This window comes from Octodon degus, unplaced genomic scaffold (genome assembly GCF_000260255.1).
Source record: "Octodon degus isolate 3935 unplaced genomic scaffold, OctDeg1.0 scaffold00221, whole genome shotgun sequence".
In the NCBI taxonomy this organism is placed as follows: Eukaryota; Metazoa; Chordata; class Mammalia; order Rodentia; family Octodontidae; genus Octodon; species Octodon degus.
The window spans coordinates 2,882,862-2,889,474 of record NW_004524797.1 but is presented as its reverse complement, the minus strand read 5'-3'; the positions used below and the strand labels follow the sequence as shown (position 1 = coordinate 2,889,474).

At 39.5% G+C, this 6,613-nt stretch overlaps 1 protein-coding gene across 2 annotated transcripts in view; it reads right to left on the bottom strand.

Annotated features, from left to right (window-relative positions):
• The window catches only part of Stx17 (syntaxin 17), a 110,678-nt gene extending 104,380 nt beyond the window's left edge, over window positions 1–6,298 (bottom strand). Inside the window, exon 1 of one of the 2 annotated variants that reach the window (XM_004645226.3) lies at window positions 6,247–6,298. The gene's annotated coding sequence lies outside the window, so the exon portion shown is untranslated. Of the gene's footprint in view, window positions 1–1,234; window positions 1,300–6,246 lie in introns of those variants that run through there. The other variant, XM_023705463.1, reaches the window with a different exon arrangement.
• Between the last annotated feature and the right edge of the window lie 315 nt (window positions 6,299–6,613).

Below are 6,613 nucleotides of genomic sequence, written 5' to 3'. Positions count from 1 at the left end.
GGAGAGGAGAGGAGAAGAGAGGAGAGAGGAGAGAGGAGAGAGGAGAGAGAGAGAGAGAGAGAGAGAGAGAGAGAGAGAGAGAGAGAGAGAGAGAAACAGGAATAGTTTCAAAGTGCTGAGGAGTCAGAAAAACCACATGTAAGTTATCATTTACAGGGAAGATAAAATAATCATTTTCAGACATACAAAAACTAAGAGAGTTGACTACTGAGCCCCTCCTTAAAAAAACTACCAACATATTATCAATAACAAAAAGTAAATCCAAAGGGGTGGAATGGTGAAGGACTATTTTTGTCTTTTTTTTTTTTTTTTATACAGGGTCTTCCTATGTGGTTTGGACTCTTTAGTGATCCTCCTATCTCAGCCTCCTTATTGCTAGGATTACAGGCTTGCATCACCACAGCATGCAGTGGGATAGAACTTGGGAACTTACATTTGCTAGGCAGCGTTTATGCCACTGAACTATCTCCCCAACCCTTTTGTCTTTTTTGAGACAGGGTCTCATTATACAATTTAGGGTGATGTTGAGCTCACTTTGTAGTCCAGGCTGGTCTTGAACTCCCAAAGATCTTCCTGCCTCAGTGTCCCATGTGCTGGGATTACAGGCATGAGCCACCATGCCTGGCTGAAGGACTACTTTTAATATTGATTAAATATAAGAAAATTTCTATTTACAACTGTTTGTAGCAGCACAGTATTATACTATATACATGTTTCATAATTTAATCATATATTTTTGCTATTAAAAGTGATCTAACTTTCCATTATTATAAATTCTAATGTAATTACTTTTCTTACACCTATATCCATAATTCCACCTAATACTTTAAATACTTAGAAATATTAAATAGTCACACTTTTTTTCCAATGTACATATTGTCAAATGTTCCACAACAGTATGCTGATTTATATACCCACCTGCAAATCATCACCATGTCCACTTATTCATGTTCCTACAAATTTATTGGGTGTTTCTATTTTTCTTAAATATTTGACTGGGGGGATCTATTGCTTTAATTTTAATCTCTTAAATTACTAATAGAATTTATTTCTTATCCATTTACTTCTTTTCTTTCATGAATCGTCTGCTCATACTATACATCAATTTTACTATAGGGTACTTCTATTGTGTGCTAATTTCTAAGAGTCTATTATATAATAATGTATCAATTATTTGTCTAACATTAACATTTCCTAGTTTATTATTAAATATTCCACTTATTTTTGTTGTTACCTTATAGCTTGCTTTCCTGGATTCCGATTTTTTTTTTCCAGATCAGAATTACACATGCCTCTGACCCTGAGTTTTACAGATAACAAGGGAAACATTCTCCCTCAACAAGAATAATTTCTCAGGGAAGAGAATCTGCCCCATAAACCTCCCAAAGACTTTTCCAACTTTTATTCTTTTAGCCAGTATTTAATTTTTTCCATACTATTTTCTACTTTTACAAAATTATAATAAAATTTTCATTCTTCTATGTAGGGAATCTGCCTCTCCCACAGACAGTAGTCTGGGAGTGCTGGATCACCACTCCATTTCAAATTGAAAACATCATTTTCTTGCTCACTCTGAAACTCAGCTGAAATCCTTGTGAAGCAGATCTGTTAGAACATGGTAAGTGTGTTCCTAAGACTCCTGCTTTGTAAAGTCATGAAAAACAACCACAAGACTTATGGTAAAAATGGAGTTAGGGATACAACGTTTAAAAAATCTAATCAGTCAAAAAAAGATAAAATCCAATCAAAATCACAGCATAGTTTTACATGTCAATGCTTAAGAAATTTGTAAGTAGGATAATAAATGTGGCACTTTATCTTGAGGAAGACCCAAAGCTTGCTTGTGGAAGAAGAGATAAGAGAAAGTTTCATGAGTCTCTATTGAAGTTAACCTGAAATTTGAAAGGGGTAACAGAACACGCATGTGGGTGTGGCTCATAACACATGATGCTGACATGCTAAGGTATGCATGTGTGATTTTGTATTCTGGGGCAGCATGGCTCAGCTAGCTGCAGTTTTCTGCATTCACCTGGTGCTCCCAATAAAATTGTACATCATGAGCCCGGGTGATGGTGCACACCTGTAATCCCAGCACTGTGGGAGGCTGAGATAGGAGGACTGGTGGGGTCCATGCCCAGCCTGGGCTACATAGTGAGATCCTGTCTCAGAAACTTTTTTTTGCACATAAATGGGAAATTTGTGTTACTCTATTTTCTCATAGCAAAATAAATTTAAATTTGAATCTTTAAAACAACAACAAAAAAGATAAAAATTCAAATACCTGCATGTATTATGTTTGGACACAAAATGTTGTTTAGGAGTGGATAAGTTTCTCAAATGCTTGTAAGCTGTTATGGGAAGATACTAACCTAATATCAAAACATGGTTTAGAAGTATGTGACTGAGGGCCAGGGAGATAGCTCAGTAGAATAAGTGCTTCCCTGGCAAGCGCAAGGGCGAAGTATGACTGAATAGTGAGTAAAGATATAGCTTAGAATTTCTAGATTTTTCGGTCATAAATTGTAACTTTTTTTTTTACTGTAAGTTAACTTTAATCATCAGATACTCACCTAGAATCCTACATTTTCTTTTTTTCCCCATAATTTTATTGAGAAACAAATAGCAATGAGACAGTTTCAAACCAAATTGGTAGGACAGTTTCAATAATTAACACATTGCATACATTCTTCCTAGTGGTTAATTGCTGTACAAGATGTGGACTTGATATCCTATTTACAAACACTATTAGAACAAATTCCTCTATTCATTAAGAGAATGTAACTATATATCTATCCTAACCACTTTGAATACACAGATACAAAAATGGACATTCATCTGTATCCCCTTTTTTTGTTAAGTTCCATCATTTAAATATTATAGGTGTGTAAACTCAGCAAAATATTCTAAAAGAGTCTAGTAGTCCATAGTAGTATGGGGTCTTCCGCTTCACTGGCAATGTCAGAAACTGTTGACCTGAGTTCCCTACAGCTCAACATAACAGCATGGCTTTACTTCTTACTTTGTTTTTATACTTTTCTGCTGGATGGTTAAGACCAAGGTAAAGCAGGACCTATGCAACAAGAGTTGTAGCTTTTTGGTCTGAGAAGGTCAGTGAAATCCCCTCAGGATTTATCCTGAGATCCTGTACCTCTGTAACATATTTCTGATATAATTAAAACATGAGGAAAATATATTTACAATGAGATCTTACCTGTGTAAAATTCTTAAAAAGGGCAAAGCAAAATATACAAAAATGTTTAATTTTGAAATTTCTTTTTTATTTTTTTAATTTTTATTTATTAAGCCCACTCAGCCCACCCTGAGGGTGGGGCTGGTGCAGCATGTGATGCTGGGGATCAAACTGTGGTCCCCTGCATCTGCCTAAGCTTGCCCAAGCAGGTGCTTTAGACCACTGAGCTATCTCACCAGCCCTAATTTTCAAATTTCTGTGAAATTATATTTTTTAACATTTGAAAAATATGATAAAATATTTGGTATATGGAATTATTCTCCTGTTATGACTATAATGCCACATACACAATATGTACTTGTAAAAAACTATACAGAACTATATACCACAAAGAGTAAATGCTGCTATAAAGTTTTTAAAAATAATGTGGAGGGAACTCAAAATGAAATATAAACTATCAAAAATAAAATTAACCTCATTATAAATGACTAGCATAACAGCATGGAAATAAATGGAGACAGAAAACAATATTTTTACTAAATATTAATAAGGCTAAAGACAAAAATTCTACACATTATGCCAGCACTGTGTTTCTCACAGAGGTATATGTTACAAATCACAAAATTACATATATACAAGAACTGAACAAATAAATATTTCATGGAATATGAATTCCAGTTTTTCACTACCAGAGTTACAAATGAGAGATAAAACTATAATGAATCCAGTGGTGTTAGAATAGAATCTGTTAGGGGGAACTACCCGCTCGGGCCCCCCTCCTGTCCCTCTCTTGGACAGGAGCTTTCTTTCTCTCAATAAATATATTCTGTTCATAAAAAAAAGAATAGAGTCAGTTATTGGGCTAAATTTTTGTGTCTTAAAACTGCACAGTAAGTACAGAAATAGAGATCTTGTTGTATGTATGCACGGATGTATATACATATACATTGCTGTCTTCCCCCAGGCTCTACAAAACCTAACAACACAATAGTAATGCGCACACCTACAGCACTGATATTGGTTTCCAAATACCTTTTTCCAAAAAAAGAAATCAGAGGTCCTTGGAGAAGTGGCTGATTCCTGGACTGGGCCAGGGGGTGGCAGTGGGGGTGTTTGGTGCATCTTATAATGCCAGAAAGAAAGTTCTCTAAAAAGGAGGGGCCTATCAAAAGAGTACAAAAAGCAACCTGAAAAAAATTCCCAATTATCCAGATAAGGCCAATTTGAGACATAAAATTAATAATAAAATAACAATAAACCTTTATGAGTCCATACTTGTACAACAGTTCAATACAAGTCAGAAATGGAGCAAATCAACAGCTCTTCCTTACAGTAGCATTACAATTAATAGGTACAGAAGGAATGAAGGAAATAGAAAATCACGATTAGAACACAAGGCAAGATCCAACAATGGATGCTAAATTTATGAAGGGAAAGTTTGAAGAGACATGATATTTGTTTAGTTTACAAATTTTTTCCCAGATATAAATTTGGGAAGTAATAGTACTTTGGTCCTAGAAAATCTCAGCAGATACCACCTTAACAAAGTGATTAAGGTTAATATCATAAGCAGTAAGTCATATCATGTTCCCTAATGGGATAAACTGAAAAGACCAGACATACTTTTACGGTATTAACAAAAATGTATAAAATTAATCCAATCATGATAAGTCATGGGACAAGCACCATTTGTACCCTTTAAAATGCAAATATCAAGAAGGACAGGAAAATAGTGAAGAGCTGTCACAATGTGGAAGACATGAAGTCGCCATGGCAAGTAAATGCAATATGAGGATCTTAGATTGGACCCTAGAAAACAGAAAGGACATTCCAAATAAATAAGATGAAATTTTAAAACACTCAGTATTGATAATTTCTTGCTTTTGATAACTGTAGTACGGTATGTACAATGTTAACAATAATGGAAGCTGAGATTTCTCCATTACTTTAAAAAACTTAACTGTGAAACACTTCAACATAAGTTGTTGTAATGTACAAGAATTAAAAGTTTCACCAGATGTGGTGGCACACATCTGCAATCCCAGCACTAGGGAGACTTGAGGCAGAATTAAGTTAGAGGCCATCCTGGGATACATAGTGAATTCAAAGACAGCCTGAACTACATACCGAGACCCCCTACATCCTCCGCCAAAGAACTAAAAAGAAACATTTATAAGTCAAAAGCGTCAATCATTTTCACTGCACTAATATTCACAATGAAGAGTCGCCAGAAGTGTGCCAGGCACTTTATAAACTTTGTCCTCTAACGCTAACACTAATATGACATATATGTTCCTGATGGGGGGGGGGGTTGAGGAGAACGTACTCATAGTTACGAAAATAAAAGAAAGGCCCTATTTCCCAGAAAAAGTCCGAAGTCGCTAGCAGCACCGCCGCCTCAAACAAATACCCAGAGGTGCCAAGTGTGGGCGTGTTGGTGGCGCCCACTCCTCAGGCTCATCTTTTGTGTTTCTGACACAAGGGACGAAAAGCTGGAGAGGAAAGCCAAGGCCCTTGGTCCCACTGTGCGCTCTCCTGAGCTCGACGCTTAGGGGGTCGGCGCTCGGGTGAGGCCGGCGACGCAGCTCTCAGGCCGGCCGACCGGAGTCCGCGGCCTCCCGCTCCCGCCCCCTCGGTACTCCGAACGTCGCCGACGTCAGCCCTCAAGTCTGTCTCCTACTGCACACCTGGGCTCACACCCCAAACGCTGTCTGTCAACACAGCCGGGAGGGCAGGCCCGGACCGAGACCCAGGGGCCTGGGGCCCGCAGTGCGCCAGCCGCGGGGAGGCGCCGGAAACTTTTCCACACGCAACCCGGGAAGCCATCACGCTCGCACGGTCTGCGGCCTCCCTGCACCCGCTCGGAACAGCTCTTCCAAAACCGAAACCGACCGGCGCTCTGACGGTTTGGGCCCCAGACGGAGCCCCCACTGGGCTCACACTTCCGAGCCGAGGCCTGGCTTCCCGCCAGCTGCTCTCCTCGCGCGGGGCTAGCACCCTGCCCCGGGTGCCAGTCAGGGTCCGACATCCCCAGCAGCCTCCTGTAAGCCCCTTACCTCCCGCCGGGGCGCTCGAGGCCAGTTGGAGATCACTGCGCAGGCGCGGGGGCAAAGGGGCGGGGCGTCTCCAGGGGCGGGGCTGCTTGAGCCCCGCCCCCTCCTAGACCTGGGTAGGACGGGTGAGGTGTGGTGGGCGCGCTGGGTGCCAAAGCAGACATAGCTCTCTGAACAGTGGTGTTGATTTGCAACATGGGGCTGTAACCCTAAAAGCAGAGGCAAAAGCAAAAGCAGTTTTTAGTCTCTTTTTGCATTTGAAGACCACTTCCAATTGTAATACCCTCTGTATTTTGCAGCTTTCCTTCGTGTTTTTCTCTGTTGGTATTAGAATTCTATTGATCGGAAGAGAATTCAGCTGTGTATAAAC